At 39.8% G+C, this 17254-nt stretch overlaps 1 long non-coding RNA gene across 1 annotated transcript; it reads right to left on the reverse strand.

Annotated features, from left to right (window-relative positions):
* Positions 1-3280: 3280 nt before the first annotated feature.
* Positions 3281-14388, reverse strand: LOC115031506. Its single transcript, XR_003837133.1, has 3 exons — positions 14303-14388; positions 8450-8593; positions 3281-3340 (listed from the first exon to the last, which is right to left on the reverse strand). It is a non-coding gene; the product is annotated as an uncharacterized LOC115031506 (long non-coding RNA).
* Positions 14389-17254: the final 2866 nt, after the last annotated feature.

Genomic DNA, 17254 nt, shown 5'->3' on the forward strand with positions numbered 1-17254 from the left:
CTATGCCACAATTTTATTTTTATCTTAGAATACATTCCTGTTTACAGCAAAAACTGTTAGAGGTGAAACAGTTTTCCACGTTTTGTCATCAGTAGCCTCATCCACTCAGGCCTACCATATCTTCTGAGGGCATCATGTTCTATAGTCCTCCTTTGTTTTATTTGTGTATTGTTTTATTTATCTTGACTCTCAAAGAAATTGGCTCTAGCATGTAGCCTTTGTAGGTAGGTGGCTTATGCAAATACTGTTTATGATGTTTGCAGAATGATCAAATGACAGTTCTCAGAATGTATTAACCAGACTGTGATATAGTCATACAAGAGCCAGGTGTGCAATGATGGTCATATCACCTAAGCTTTGTCTCTGTAAATATATCTTTCAAATAATGTAGTTTATCTAAATGGTCTCCTATCCTTTGATGATTATCATATCAGATGTCTCTTTCCAAAGGACAAGTACCACACCTCTACTACACACATATTGCATGTCGTGTGCTTGAGTGATATCTCTCAGACTTGATTTGAAGCAGACTCTTGTCCATATTTTTGCAATCAAGAGGAAGGCAGAAAACTTTAGCATGCTGAGGGCCAGGCTCAGCCTGAGAGGGGCAGATAGGAAGGAGCTCTTCCCATCTGACCTTCCGACCCAGTGGAAAACAGCAAATGAGAATGAGATAAGTAGTCAATGGTCTTGGTTAAGTAGGAAAAGCAGCAATTCAGAAATTTTGGAAGCAGGGTTTTCTAGAGGCTGCCCAAAATGGCTTCCTTCTGCATTTACCTGAACTGTTGCAGAAATCAGTGATTCCATGGTCAGCATACACTGCCTGCAGACCCAGAGATTCCAAAGAAATGGGATTCTAAGATCCAATGGAAAAGGAGCTAATGTGATAGATGGTTTTTTGAGTTCCTGCTTCTAATCTGGCTTCCTGTCTCTGATTTTATATTAGATGCTAAAGAAAAGAGTCTATAATCCTATTAACTGGAAACAAAGATGTTTAGACTTCAGCCAAACATCAACCTCTACTCTGGTCACTCTATTCTATGAATCCGCAACTGTAATATTGCTAGATGATCCTCCCTGGCCTTCTAATAGCTTAGCCATCACAACCCAAAAGAGACTTTTTTTTTATATTGTTCTCACCTGTGACACCTTGTAATGGTAATGATCAGAAATGGACCCCCAGACTTGTGTGTTCAAATAGGTTCCCTAGCTGGTGGGGCTGTTGTAAGAGATTATGGATGGAACTTTTGGGAAGTAGGACCTAAGTGGAGAAAGTGGTTTCCTGGAATGGAGCCAGCCTTATTTAATGTCCTCTTTCTGCTTTCTATATTGACTCATGGCCCTATTATCATAGAGCTGTATGGCACAAACTAGTACCATTTATATGTGATGGATTGCATTCTCTCAAACCATGAGCAAAATTATTCCCTCCATGTCTTAAACTGTGCTTTGTCAAATATTTGGTCTTGGTTGAAGAGAAAATTAATAAATCCATACTCCAAAAGGAAGAAAGTTTCCATCCCACCTGGAAACTACAGGTGAGGTGTATTCTGGTTGGTAAGAGGGTCCTTAGTGTTCAAAACCCTTGACTACATTACCTGTTCTAAGCAATGCCACCCAGCTTCTTCAAGTGCCTGTTTCAGTGTGTGATGATAATAGAGGAGATGACTTCAGAAAAACATCTTCTTCAACAAAAGGAGGGTATTCTTTGGGCATGGCCTTTAGCAAGCTTCTCAGCTTTATCACTTTAATATTTGTTGGAATTAGTTGAACATTTATTCCAGAATTATCTCAGGGTTGTGTTGAGGATGTTACAAGGATTGATGTTTCCCTTGTGTGAAACACTGACAACATGCTCTGGTGCACAACACTTCACTCTTCACCATCACTGCTTAGGCAGAAAGCATTGACTGCTGATCACACCAGCAGATGGCCTCAAATTTCTCTCTAAATTAGTCAAGCCCATGTGATTTTAAAACAGAGGACTTCCCTCTCCTTTGTATTCAATGCTGGAATTCAGACCTCCAAAGGCCAATTTCAGTAACCTTGAAGTACGGTTCTCTTTCTACTTAACCAAACTCTGAACCTGCCCAGTCTCCTGTGCCATCTGAGAGTCATCTCCCAGACACACCAGAAAACCCTGAATCTACCTTTCTCAACAGCGTCCTATCATCCCATTAAACCCACTATGAAATGAATATGACTGGGTTGGTAAATATACAAAAAGAAAAACCTCAAATTTTAAAAACTGTATAAAGAAAACAGACTAGATTGTAGTAGTCCAAGGTATGTGTCCACTTCAGTGTACTACTATTCGTCCCTAGGATTAAACCTAATTTGGGTTAGAGAAAGAAAGCATATCTGCTTTTCCCTAATAAGCCCTCTGCAGCTTTTGTTCATCAGCTCTTCCCTTTGTCCACAGTGTTTTTAGATGACAGAGCTCTGGTCCCCATGGCAACATATCAGAAAAGGCCCACTTATAAAAGAGCAGGGTCTTCTAGTTGCCATTAGCAATGTTTCCTAATGGTTTTTCAAGGCCAAAGATGCGTGCAGAGAGGGTTTGCTTGCTTGTTTGTTTCAAAATTACAAGAGTGAGGTTTGTGATCTTCAACATTTGCCTTCAGTTAGATTTCCCTTTCTTTGGTATGTTTTTTACTTTATAAAAACAAATTAATCTCCCAGAACATTATGAGTACCATAAACCATCTTCAATAACGAATGTTGTTTGTTTTATAAAGTCAGATGGTACAAAAGAAAAAAATGTTTCTTCAATATAAACTAACATCATCTTAGCCTGTGCTTATCAAGCTGAGATATGAAAATCTCAGCAATGTCAGAGATAAAATCACAAACCACAGAGGGGAAGCAATTTAAGACAGATTTGCCTCTGACTTGTTTCAGATGAAATAAAAACAAACAGTACCTATCCTTTTCTGACTGTTAGAGTGTGAGCTGCCACTCAGCATTCACTTCTTCATCATCCAAATACTGTTTCCTGAGCATGTCTGAATCTCAGCTTGACCGTGTCTTGGGACCAACTAAGCACTGTATATCATGATGACCTTTCTGAAGAAATGATTCAAGTTCAATGACATACATGTGTATTGATATTATATTGAGTGATATCAGACTTAGAATACATATTCTTTTCATCCAATAATCAATACATAGATACATCAGCTAAGATAAGTCACAGAAGAGGTGAGGTCACTTTTCAAAATTCAGACATAGCAAAAGAAAGTAAACCCTTCACTGAAGTGGTGGTCTGTGACCCTTGCTGTGAAGGTCTGGGGATATTTTCTTCTCTTTCCAACATCACACATTTTATGTTGTGATTCACCTGAAAAAATTTAGAAGGACATTATATTCATTTTAAAACTAGTACTGATTCTCTCTCTTGCTTGCACACACTCACGAAGTGCATACTCACATGCACACACACACACACACTTGCACAGACACACCAGGAGCCAAGGAGACTGGGGTTTGTCTCAGTAGTGCTTCTCCAATCTCAGTGTGCTGTATTAGAACAAGGAGTTCCTTGAAATATATATGTTTTTCCTTAAAAAATACTTTTTATTGATTATTTATGAGTTTCACATCATGCATCCCAATCCTCCAAAAGAAAATAAACAACAAAACAAAGCAAGACATAGAAAATGTCTTGTCCCACCAACAGATTGGGAAAGGATCTTTACCTATCCTAAATCAGATAGGGGACTAATATCCAATATATATAAAGAACTCAAGAAGGTGGACTCCAGAAAATCAAATAACCCCGTTAAAAAATGGGGCTCAGAACTGAACAAAGAATTCTCACCTGAGGAATACCGAATGGCAGAGAAGCACCTGAAAAATGTTCAACATCCTGCTTGTGGACGTTGTACATCGTGGTGCGCACTAGGCTCCGCACCACGATGTACAACGTCCACAAGCATGAGATTCCACCTCACACCAGTCAGAATGGCTAAGATCAAAAATTCAGGTGACAGCAGATGCTGGCGAGGATGTGGAGAAAGAGGAACACTCCTTCATTGTTGGTGGGATTGCAAGCTGGTACAACCACTCTGGAAATCAGTTTGGCGGTTCCTCAGAAAATTGGACATAATACTACCAGAGGATCCATTTACACAATGGAGTACTACTCAGCTATTAAAAGGAATGAATTTATGAAATTCCTAGGCAAATGGATGGATCTGGAGGGCATCATCCTGAGTGAGGTAACATATTCACAAAGGAACTCACACAATATGTTCTCACTGATAAGTGGATATTAGCCCAAAAACTTAGGATACCCAAGATATAAGATACAATTTGTTAAACGCATGAAACTCAAGAAGAACGAAGACCAAAGTGTGGACACTGTGCCCCTTCTTGGAATTGGGAACAAAACACCCATGGAAAGAGTTACAGAGATAAAGTTTGGAGCTATGAAGAAAGGATGGACCATCTAAAGACTGCCATATCCAGGGATCCATCCCATGATCAGCTTCCAAACGCTGACACCATTGCATGCACTAGCAAGATTTTGCTGAAAGGACCCAGATATAGCTGTCTCTTGTGAGACAATGCCGGGGCTAGCAGACACAGAGGTGGATGCTCACAGTCAGCTATTGGATGGATCATAGGGCCCCCAATGGAGGAGCTGGAGAAGGTGCCTAAGGAGCTAAAGGGAACTGCAACCCCATAGGTGGAACATTATTATGAACTAACCAGTACCCCGGAGCTCTTGACTCTGACTGCATTTGTATTGAAGGATGGCCTGGTCGGCCATCGCTGGAGGGAGAGGCCCATTGGACTTGCCAACTTTGTATGCCCCAGTACGGGGGAATGCCAGGGCCGAGGGGTTGGGGTGGGTGGATGGGGGACTGGGGGGGGGAGTGTATTGGGGACTTTTTGGATAGCATTGGAAATGTAATTGAGGAAAATACCTAAAAAAAAAAAAAAAAAAAAAAAAAAGAAAATGTCTTGTCATGAAAGTTGTAGTGTGTCACAATGTGTCTCATGATATACCCTATTGTCCACATGTTTTTATTTGCAAATGTTCATTGCAATGAGTCATTGGCCTGGTTTGAGAGAAAAGACATTAAGCTTTGTTCCTGTTCTCGTCTCATGTGTGAGACAAAAAGTCTAAGTCCCTCAATCTAGCACAGGGATGCATTTTGAGCAACAAGTTGCAATAACTACCTAGAATCTGCCTTACGAGTCAATACAAAGAAGCATGGGAAGGAAGCATATTTATGGAGACCTAAAGAATTTAATATCTACAGTAGTGCCCCTTTATTCATGACTTCTCTGTCTATAGTTAGGTTTAAGCATTTGAAAATCTCTCTCTTAAAGATAAAAGTAGCTTTCTTTCAGATTGCTCTGAAAGACCACTTTCTCACATTCGAACTAGAAGCATCCAACACAGGTCACACACTGAAATAGGGTCTAACCCAAATTCTAGCTGAGTTGTCCTTTCAACATGAGACTGGCATGACAAATGACCAGGCACAACACTCAGTTGAGTGTGGAGCATGAACACCATAATGGGCTGAAGCACTGTGTAGGACGAACAGATGCTTGGTGTCTCGTGACAGGTTTGTGACATGTTTCAAAGCACACAGGTGACCAAATTGAAGAGTCAAATAATGAAAATCCCCCTGAGGCTCTGTAGCATGAAGGCAGGCTATGACAAGCACTTTGAGATAGTTTCATGATTAACTGCATGCAGAGGAGGGCCTGAAGCCAGCTCTTGACAATTGCCTTTTCAATAACCTCAAAAAAAAAAAAAATCAGTCAAATGAACAAACAACTAAAAGGAGCAGCCTATGCTCTATGCAAGCATTTGCCTCAAAGAAAAATGAAAAAAAGGGAAAATAAAGAATATGGGGCTGACAGATGCAAAAAATAAATAAGTAAAACCAGAAAACAAAACAATCTTTGCCTCTTAGAAAGAATGAGAGTTAGGGAAGAGGGGCTGTAAAGTAACACAGGAGAGCTCCTGGGAGGACTTCTTCATGTCCTTGATACTTGAGCTGTGTCAGTGCATTACTGCTAAATAGGTAAGGCATTTCAAATCTCTTCATAATGTAAGAAGCAAACATCTACTGGGGTTATTTCTGTCTTCTTGGCCATACACTGCTGTGGTTACTCTCCAACCCAAATAGGCCCAGACAATTAAAACACAACTCAGTTAATATGAATACATGCTGTGTGCCTAGATTGGGCAGATCTACCCCTACACTACCATCTTCTGCATATAAGAGAGCCCTGAGAACTTGTGGTTTCTCCAGGCCAGGTGCTTCTACTCCACTTTTTTTTTCCACCTCCTCTTCCCCAGTTGTTCTCTTTCCTTCCTCCCTCCCTCCCCCCCTTCCCAAAATCTTCAGCTCAGCTCTATCTTTCCCTCTTTCTCTGCCCAACCACTGGCTCTAGCTTTTATTTATAAATTAAGGTGGGAAGAAGGTTTATAGGAAATCACCTGAGTGCTGACTCATCCCTTGTTTGAAGCCCCTCACAGGAGAACAGAATTACCATCAAAATCAATTAGCCCCAGGTCTAACCACAACAATGCAGCTCCCTTATAGCCACAACCAAATATTCAACCTCCACTGACTGTTGGGTATCTTCCCTCATGTGCTTAGAACCCACCCTCACTCCATCCCATGTGTCACCTCTTGGTGCAAAAGCTCAGAGGCCATTGCCTAGAAAGAACCCTGAGCTTCAGTACTGTGTCATTTCCTTTGCCACAGTCTACTGAGGGATGTTTACTTTCTGCACTAGCTATCTGCTTACTCAGCATCCCTCTAAACAGGCTCTACTATATATTGTTGAATTTAACTTCTATACCCTGCCATGGAATACTCTGTAAGCTTCCTATTATGTAACATAAGCTAAGATTAATGAAGTCATTTGCACAAAGCCACTCAGCCATCCAGCCAAAAACTGCTTCTGAACTCTGATAACACAGACTACAAATCCAAATTTGTGCCTTACAAAATTAGAAATATGTTCATCATCTCTGTTTTAGTAACACCCTCCAAATCCTGAGGGAGAAACTGATGCTAGCTCCACCTGATGACTGCCTGGGTCGTGAGAGCATTATGCTGAGCTCTGGGGTATGGACAGAAGGCAATCTTGGCAGTGTTTGACAACTTCCTAGGACTCCCCAGCAAGTTGCTTTTAGTGGTCTCAACATGAGCTGTCACAATTAACTTTTCTTAAAGTTGTATTTTTAGATCCTAAAGCAGAATGGCATACCTCTCTGTCTATCTCCTTCCCCTCCCTCTCTTTCTCTCTCTCTCTCCCTCTTTCATTCCCCCTCTCTTTCTCTCTCTCCCTCCCTCTCTCCCCCTCTCCCTCCCTTCCCTGTCTCTTCCTCTCTCTCCTTCTTTCCCTTCCTCCCTCTCCTTCTCTCCCTTCCTTCCTCCTCTCTCTCTCTCCTCTGTGTTCCTCTCTCCCTCTCTTTCCCTCTCTCTTTCTTTCTGCCTCTCTCCCTCCCTTCCTTCCTGACTCTCCCTCCCTCCCTATCTCCCTCCCCCCTCCCCACTATTCCTCTATCCTTCCCTCTCCTTCTTCTTCTCCCTCTCCCTCTTTATCTTCCTCATGCACATGGGTTTGTGGGTGCATGGAGTAGTGGAAATTAAATTGAGTCTCATTCATGGTGGATAAGTATTCTTTCACTGAGCTATAGCCCATCCCTGAAATTCTAATGAAGTGCTCTAACTGAGCTCTTGAAAGGAAATCAATGTCTTCCCATAGATATTCCCAGAGAAGAGCAAAGAGTTGGAGGTATCCCTTGTTATTACATTTGGTTCTGAAGCTGCTGTACTTAGGATTGCTGCACTCTTATCAGTGAAGCCTTCCTGGGTGCATTTTAAATGCAAGGGGCCATAAGAGCATCCTTTTCTTTTCCTTTTTTTTTTTCTCTGTTAAGGAAAGTCAAGTGTGCCTTGTTGCTATGAATTACCCACGTTTTGATTCACTCTCACTCTATGTTGGTGTCTTGTACATTTTGGTGAATGATGTATATGAATATGTGTTCTCACTCATTCACCATGATAGAAAACACACACACCTCTGAATGTGTCCAAAGCCTTTAAAAATGAACCTATAAGATACCGACATCTGTCCTGATTTCTCTGTCTTTCTCATTCTAGAAAACTAGAGTGCACATCTAATAGCTGGCCAAAGTCCAACATCACAGCCCATTTCACAGCCCTTAACTCCTAATTGAAATTTCACAGTACAATACTTAAGACATAACTTCAAATTGAGTGGTCATTTAAGTAAATGTTTTTCTAGCCATTTAACTGTATGTTATGTCCTCTCTACTCTATGCTTCTTATGACTTGTTGTGCTTTCTCTGGTCATTAAGTTTTTTAGGTATTTATGTGATAACATCTAGAATTTCCTGGTTTTCTGTAGGTTGAATTTAACCTGACCATTTAGCTAATAGTCTTACCCATTTGTGTGCCTTCAAAGGGGAGAACATTTCTGTTCTCACAGGAGACAATAGCTTTTGGCCCATATACTGCCGCTGTTGTTCAAACTGTTAACTCTGGCCAGTTTCCTCTCTCGATCTCTCAGGCTTGATCCTGGAATGAGACTATGTAGAAACTCAGCATCAGAAAAGAAGCCAGGCAACATCTGAGCAATTCATTTGAAAATAATAATAAATAATCATCTGATAACAAGAAAGAACAACCCTCTTTTCCTCCTTCTAAAAAGACTTTAAAGATAACTATAGCTGCTTCAAATAATCAAAGCAATAGAATAGCACAATGAATCTCCTTTCCAACTGTGCTCAAGAATTAGAAATATTTTCCTATCATTTTTACCTTCCACCCTCACATCAGTTTTTGCTTATTAATTTTGTGCTAGATTCCTTGCTAAAGAATTTTACATTGTAAATCATTTCATCTGTTTTATCTTTGTTTTCTTACAGCTAATATTTTTTTTTACTATTACCACCAAAGCATTTCACCTAGCACAATCAAGAATAACTACTCAACTTCATCTAGTGCTGAGTTCATATTTCAATGTTTCCAGTTGTCATCTCAGACTCAGTAGAGCAGCTCTATGCTAGAGCTCAACTCTGTGCTAGAGCATATAGCCCTGGAATCAGTCCCCAGCAGTGGAAGATAAGCCAGCCGTTATTGTTTTTTAATTGCTTCACTTTAAACCAGAACCCAAATGGTTTGACATACTGGATTTAATATGTACAAATATTAAACCTCTAGGCTTCAGAACTGTGAGTGGAATTGGCCTCAAATGGTTCACTTCTCACTCTGTTCTATCTTGGGAGTTGGGAGGGTCATTGAAACTGACTTAAATATTCACTACAAACTGGTTTTCGGTATGGTGGCTTCTTTCTCTCATGTACCTTGCTCATCTGCAGCAATAAAGATACCAATTCCAAGCACCTGGGTTTCAAAGGCAACCCACTGGCTCTGCCATTTGACACCCATGTACTCTCTACAGCATAGTTTTGAAGCTATTTGCCAAGGATGAGAAACCAGTAAAATTACTCTTTTGGTGAGTAGAGACACTGTTCTTAAGCATTGCTAAGAATAGGATTGGAAAATGTGGTTTGAGTGTGGAGTGTCTCCAAAGACTCAGGTTTGAACACTTTGTACCTAGATGTTGGAGCCATTTGGGGAGGTTTGGGGATCTTTGAGAAATGAGACCCAGTGGGAGGAAATGGATCTCGGGGGCATGTTTGGCGGTTTATAGCTGTTGTGGGACAGACTTTTTCTGAGGAGATGCAACATAAACACACACACACACACACACACATCTAGTTACTCCAAAAAGGGAACCCACAACACACTAAAGAAATATTTCCATTAAAGTACAGTTTAGTGGACCAGTGAGGTTTTATGGCGGTTACTAACAGAAGTAGAGGTGAAGTGTTACACATAGGAGCAGAGATGCTTAAGAAAAAACTGCATTCTCCCACTCCACCATAAGTGACAACTCAGAAACTCTAGAGCTTCCTATACACCTTGCATGCAGCTGGACGTATCCAGTAATCCTGTCCCACATTCAGATGGTCAGTCTATTCCTCTAGAAATTGAACAGATGCAAGAATCTCCTCCCACAGTTCTACTGGTCCATCTCATCCCTCAGCAATTATTTACTATTTCTGTATCACTGGGTAGAGGGGCTGATGACTTTTAAAAGTTTCGGCTTTCCCAGACACATAACAGTTTGTTTATACTGAATCTCATATGTGTCTCCGCTCTTTTCTGGAAGTCATGTTTCTATTCTGCAGAAGCCTAGCCTCACTTGATATTCCACTATTATTTCCAAATATGAATGAGCTACTATCACCAGAGTTTTGAGTAGTGTCTTCCACCATCCCTTCTCCACAGGATAGGCTGTGTCCTCAAACTATGAGAGTAAATAAACCCTTTCATCCTTAAATTACTTTCTGGATCTTAACACAAGAATCCATAACTCCACAGCAAGCAAGACAAAGAAAATTCTTTTGCCACTTCCTGACTCTCCCTGACCCCATTCCATAAACTACAGTTGTAGTCACCTCTGTGGTATAGACACTCCAAGCTCAACCTGAGAAAACATGTTCCTACGTGTCCGTGCTGGAGTTTGATATCTAAGCTGCCTTTCATTGTTCTATTACTTAAAAAAATAAAGTTTTTTTTAAATGAATTTGTATTGATGGACTAAACTTCTCATGAATTATATCTTGCCGCTAAGAAACCTCTCTTATTACCTCAATGATAATGCCTCCTTAATGTTAGAAATCTCATTAAGGATTATAAATTCTTTGATGCTTTAACCATATTGTGCTCCTCTGCTTACAAAATTGCAGTTTACATCTCTGTTCTTGCTCACTATAAGTCTGACTAGATGCAGTAAAAAATGACCATGCCATGTTCTATATATTATTGCTGTCTTGAAATTTCCTTCACCAAAATAACTTAATCCAACATTTTAAAATTCAGATTCACCCAACTTTTAGGGTGGGAACAAAATAGAGTAAGATTCTTTGCCCGAATGTAATTAATACAACTGGCCTCCAGCCCATTTCTCAATTGTCCTTATTCTCTGAAACATATAAGCCCAGCCTCCTTTGTATGCATTACTTTTGGCAATCTGGCCTTCCAGTCTTCCCCTACAGTGGCTCACTGAGCACAGCTTACAACATTTTCGGGCTTCTCTACCTCACAGATACAAACTACTATATTCTTACAAACAAGTTGTAAAGGCCTATGAACCATATAGTCAGTTTTATCCATACAACAAGAGCTCTACTCAGTTTCTATTTTCTAGTTTATTTTTTTATTGCTATCACCAACTATGTAACAAGGAATAACTTAACAGAAGATGAATTTATTTCTATGGGTATCCAAGGAAGTGCCACTATCAGTGGAAGCTTGGTGCTACAGGCTCAAAGACCTCCTCCTAATGGATTTCTTCCTCCAGCTAGGACCCATTAAGCATTTGAGGACTAGATTCAAACACAAATATATCTGGATGATATTTTACATTCAAACCATAACATTCCACCTTTGTCCTTCATGAGGTCATAGTCATCTCATCACAAAATATACTCTGTCTTCTTTCAACAGCCTCATAACCTTGTACTTCTAGCACTATTCAAATAGGCAGAGTTCAGTCTGGGTACAGTGACTCATGCTTGTAGTCCTAGCACTAGCAAGCTGAGGCAGGATGATTGGTAGGCTAGATAGTAAGCTACAGGCCAGCATATATTCACTCCAATTTGTGGACTGAGACCCTGTCTCAACAACAACAACAATAAATGATCAGACTATAGTGTCTTTTGAGACTCCAGGCAATCTTTTAACTGGGAACCCCTGTAAAATCACCAAACAAGTTTCACACTTTCATTATACAGCAGTGTTAAATTTAAATATAAAACACATATCACTTTCAGCAAAATCTTGCTGGTATATGCAATGGTGTCTACATTTGGAGGCTGATTATGGGATGGATCCTTTTGTCTTAGCTCCAATCGTTGTCTCTGTAACTCCTTCCATGGGTGTTTTGTTCTTAATTCTAAGGGGTGAAGTGTCCACACTTTGGTTTTCATTCTTCTTGAGTTTCATGTGTTTTGAAAATTGTATCTTGGGTATTCTAAGTTTCTGGGTTAATATCCGCTTATTAGTGAGTACCCTGATATAGCTGTCTCTTGTGAGGCTATGCCGGTGCTTGGCACAGAAGTGGATGCTCACAGTCAGCTATAGGATGGAACACAGGGCCCCCAATGGAGGAGCTAGAGAAAGTACCCAAGGAGCTAAAGGGGTCTGCAACCCTATAGGTGGAACAACAATCTGAACTAATCAGTACCCCCAGAGCTCATGTCTCTAGCTGCATATGTAGCAGAAGATGGCCTAGTCAGCCATCATTGGGAAGAGAGGCCCCTTGGTCTTGCAAACTTTATATGCCCCAGTATAGGGGAACGCCAGGGCCAAGAAGTGGGAGTGGGTGGGTAGGAGAGCAGGGGTTGGGAGAGGGTATGGGGGACCTTCGGGATAGCATTTGAAATGTAAATGAAGAAAATACCTAATAAAAAATTGGAGGAAAAAACCACATATCACACAAGCTCATGCTTTTGAACACTCAGCCCCCAGTAGGTCAGACTATCAGGGAAAGCTTGTGAAACTTTGTGTGTGTGTGTGTGTGTGTGTGTGTGTGTGTGTGTGTGTGTGAAACTTTTGAGATGTAGAACATTGCTGCAGGAAGGAAAACTTGTGGGAAGACCTTGAGATTTATAGCCCAGCCCAATTCCCTGACCCCTCTCTTCTTTCTGGTCCACTCAAAGCTAAGTTTCCACTGTCACAGCTTTGAGTCTCTACCACTATCATGCCTTTCTCACCATGAGATACTGTATCCTCATATTATGAACCAAGATATAGTCCACCTTTAATTTACTGTTTGATGTATATTTCATCATAGCAACGAGAAAAATAGCTAATACAGCAAAGAAAATGAAATTTAAGGAGCCTGAAACCAGATGCAAACTGACGCAGCTCCTAATGCATCCCTTGAGGAGCTCCACCAAGTAGGTAGAACCAGAGAGCAGCATACCTGAGTGCTCATTTGTAAAACAGGGAATAGCCCCTTTAGGAAAGGCTACTTCTAGCTCCCCGGGTTGTCCTGCTTACCTATATAACCAGAGATTGACACTACTACACCATGGTGGGAAGGGAAAAAGAGGTTATACAAAGGAGGATACTCTGGACAAACACAAACAGGAAGAAGTCCAGAGGAGAGATATCTGGGGTAGGCCAACAGAAGCCTATAAAAGGTTGATGCTGTACACATGTAGAAATGTAGACACATGGCAATATATATATATTACAAATACACATATAAAAGCTAAAAGACCAAATATGGCAGGTTAATTACTGAATACACACAAATATCTATTTTAAATCATAAAGGATGCTGGTTTCTTCCAGAGATTTTTATGGCCAAATATGGTAGAAAGTCTAACACCTCAGCTTTCAAAACAGACAAGGTCCAAAGAATAGGAGTTCAAAGCCAGGATACATAATCTTCTACAGAGTGAGTTCAGTGGCAGCCTGAACAGTGAAACTCTGTCTCAGAAACAAACAAACAAACACACAAACAAACAAACAAACAAACAAAACCCTTCCACTTCCAAATAACAATAACAATCAATTACTGACCAACTACCTCAAGGGACTATGACTTAGAATACAGAGAAGCATAATATTCTTATATATAACAGCTTTAGTGATAATTTAAACTTTCTTTGACGAGTATAATTGTCCCTGAAATGTGTCAATATGAATAATGTAAATTAATAGGCTGGTTTCTGGGGATTTCTTAAACATACAGAAAAATAAGCAGTTGTATAAAGTTCTCATAAAACTACTGTAATCCTCACAGCTTCTCATACTATTTTTTATTAAAATTTATGTTTTTTACTTGTTCACTTCACATCCCTGCTCACTGCTTCCCTCCCAGTCACCCCCTCCCACAATTCTCCCCTATCCTTTCTCCCCTTCTTCTCTGAGCAGTTGCCTCACCTCCCTCAGGTATCATCCAACCCTCTGACTTCAAGTCTCTTTGATGCTAGGTACTTCCTTTCCCATTGAGGCCAGACCAGGTAGCTCAGCTAGAAGAACATATCCCATGTACAGGTAAAATATTTTTTCTTATAATTACATGTATATAATTTATTGTGATCATATCCACTCCCTATCACCTCTCTCAGTTTTTCTTACTCCCTTCTCAATTAGTCTGTCTCTTTCCTACACATTTTGTGTATATGTGCATGCATGCAAATGTGTGCACATACATGAACACAATTGGGTCCAAATAGCCACATCCGATTGTTTGTGGGATTATGACAGCCATAAAAACAAGGCTTCACGGTGCTTCTCTCCATCCTCCAGATTTGCTGTCTTTCGAACTCTTCTTTAATGATGCTTCCTGAGTTTTGGAAGGGTGATTTAGTAGATGTCTCATTTAGGCCTGAGCACTCAGCAGCCAGTTATAAGTCTCTGCAATGACAATCACCCATTAAAAAAAGGAACTTTTCTTTCCAAAGACAATAGCAGCTCTAGCATATGAGTATAAATATAATTATTTAGGAAAAAAAGTAACTACTTAACCACTTAGCAAAATGTCACTAGTATATTCTCCCCTAGATCTGTGACTTCCCCACCTAGAGACTTTTGACCAGATGTGTGCTCACTTCAATGGAGCAGGTATTAAATCCAATCAGAAAGCAACTAGTTACCCCATAACAGTCCTGCCATTATTATACTAGTAGGTTCATTTTGCCTGGTATGTCAGCATTGTAGTACAAAAGATCCACGACTGGAAAAGACTTTTTCAGAAAAGCTGTAGGCTTTTCTCCTCCAGCAGCCTACCTAGCACTCTGAGCACTAACAAGCAGGGAGAAAGTTTGTACTTCACTTCTAGCTTCTTTTCTCTATGTCCTGTATTCAAGGTATATGGTGGGAATGTCTTTGTGAATGGGGTGAACAAAGCACATGTAATATGAAAGTAAAAGGGGGTACTTGGGTGGAAATCTTTGAACAAGAATGGAGTAGAAAAATAGGAAAAAGGTAGAGCTTTGGAAGATGATCAACAGCAAAACTGAGGATTCATGGAAACTATAGAAACCTAGTACAGCATGACATAACTAAAAATATATTTTACACATTTTTATAAAAAATACTTTTAAAGGCTTGAAAATTATTTAAAAAGTTTTACAAGTTTAAATGAGTTGATAATACTTTCACCTTGTGTTAGTTAATAATATTGCTCCTAGAAGTCACATACTTTTAAAACAAAAATCTCGCTATTGTGTCTGGAATAACTACCCATGAATTTTTTCCAGAGAACATACAGAAGCCTATATACATGCACACACACACACACACACACACACACACACACACACACACACACACACTGTGTGTACACTATTTTCATTGTTCTTGATTATTTACCAGAACTATACAGGAAGACCCTACCGCTCAAGTTTTCCCTAATTTTGCCATCTTTCTTTAGTGTGCATTTCTGTAGTTACTGAGATATGTTGCTATTATATTGTTGTTAACTAAGGGCAAGAGTATTGCTAGGACGTATTCTGTGCTGTGAAATTGTAGTTTTTAACCAATGTATAACACATCATCTTCACAATCCACACAAAATAAATTGAAATGATTTCTTTATTGTTTCTCCATCCACATGTCCCTGGCTCCCTGACAAGCACTGATTTTTTGTTTTATCTTTTCTAGAATGGTATATGCATAAAACCATATAATTAACTTTGATTAAGACTCAAATCTTTCCCCTTTTAGCAATATGCAGTGGTCTTCTATGTCTCTTTGTGATATGATTGCTTGATTCCTTCTAGTGATGAAAAACACTAATTTTATAGATGCAGGAAGCTTAATAGATGTGCCCACTCATCTATTAAAAGACAGGTTGGTTACTTCCACTTTGAGGGGAACTAGAACACAACAATTACAAACATGTGCAAGTTTTCATGTAAACATAAGTTTTTGACTCAGTTGAATAAATGTTTGGGAGCATGATGACTGGATCATGTGACCATCCTGTCATTAGACTGGTAAAAAGCTGCCAATTCCCTTTTGGACTAGTTACACCAATCTCCAGTCTCATAACAATGCAAGTTCCCACTAGCTGGCTTCTTTGTAATCCCAATTATTGTCAGTGTTTCAGATTTTAGCAATATCATTATGGGTGCAATGGTTTCAATGTTTAGCTTCCTAATCACTAATAATACTGCGTCTTTTCGAGTTTGGTTTTTTGTTGTTATTTGTTGTTGTTGTTGTTTTTATCATCTGTATATTATACTACTTTCAAAAGCTGCCTAAACTGAGAGTATACAGCTTCACAATCAAGGTAGTAGCATGATAGGTTTCTTCTTAGGCCCTGCCTGCATCTAGGTGTCCATATTAATTCATGGTCTCCAAGAGACAGGACCAATGGGTATTTATGAACAGATGTTGGTATTTGAAAGGAAACTACTTTCAAATAACCAACATGAAAAAGATACAGATATTAAATATTGATTAAGCCAATTAAGAGAATAAGAGCAACCAAGAACAAGTTAATGCCTCAGAGTCCTGGTATCACAGTTCAAGAGTACATTATTTTTAAAGATGAATCCATAATCATGTCAGTCTTAAATGAGGTTCAGAGTACCATTACAATATGTGTTTAGGCAGAACATAGTGTTACTTCAGACACAATATGACAATTAGTTTTTATTTATACCCTTTTATGAGTATTTCAAACATGAATTACTTGGCTGTAATATATCTGGACCATGGTCAGGCAGGTCATGGAAATCCCAAATGTGTTGCCAAGAAGAGCATGGCTGTTGGGGGTTGGGGGGAGTTGAAAAGTGTCTAAGAAACACAAAGTAGAAGAGAACAAAATAGTGTTACTTAGTCACTTCAAGTTTATGCTGTTTTGGAAACTAAATATCTACACACAGGCTATCTCTAAACTGGATGACAGTCAGACTAAGTTCAAGTCAAAAGCATCAGAACCAGGAAAACCAACTGCATAATTTAACCCAAGTTCAGAGATGTGATACGTAAAGGAGCAGCTAGTAGGATTCTTAGAGTGCAAAAGGGTAGAGTGGATAGAGTCCAAATGTCTCAGGGAAGGAGAAGGACTTGAGCATCAAGAAAAGAATTGCGACAAGCATCTCCGGTCAGAAAAGCGCCGGGGTAGCTGACACTCGCCAGCTACCCACAACACC

Source organism: Mus caroli, chromosome 7, assembly GCF_900094665.2.
Source record: "Mus caroli chromosome 7, CAROLI_EIJ_v1.1, whole genome shotgun sequence".
In the NCBI taxonomy this organism is placed as follows: domain Eukaryota; kingdom Metazoa; phylum Chordata; class Mammalia; order Rodentia; family Muridae; genus Mus; species Mus caroli.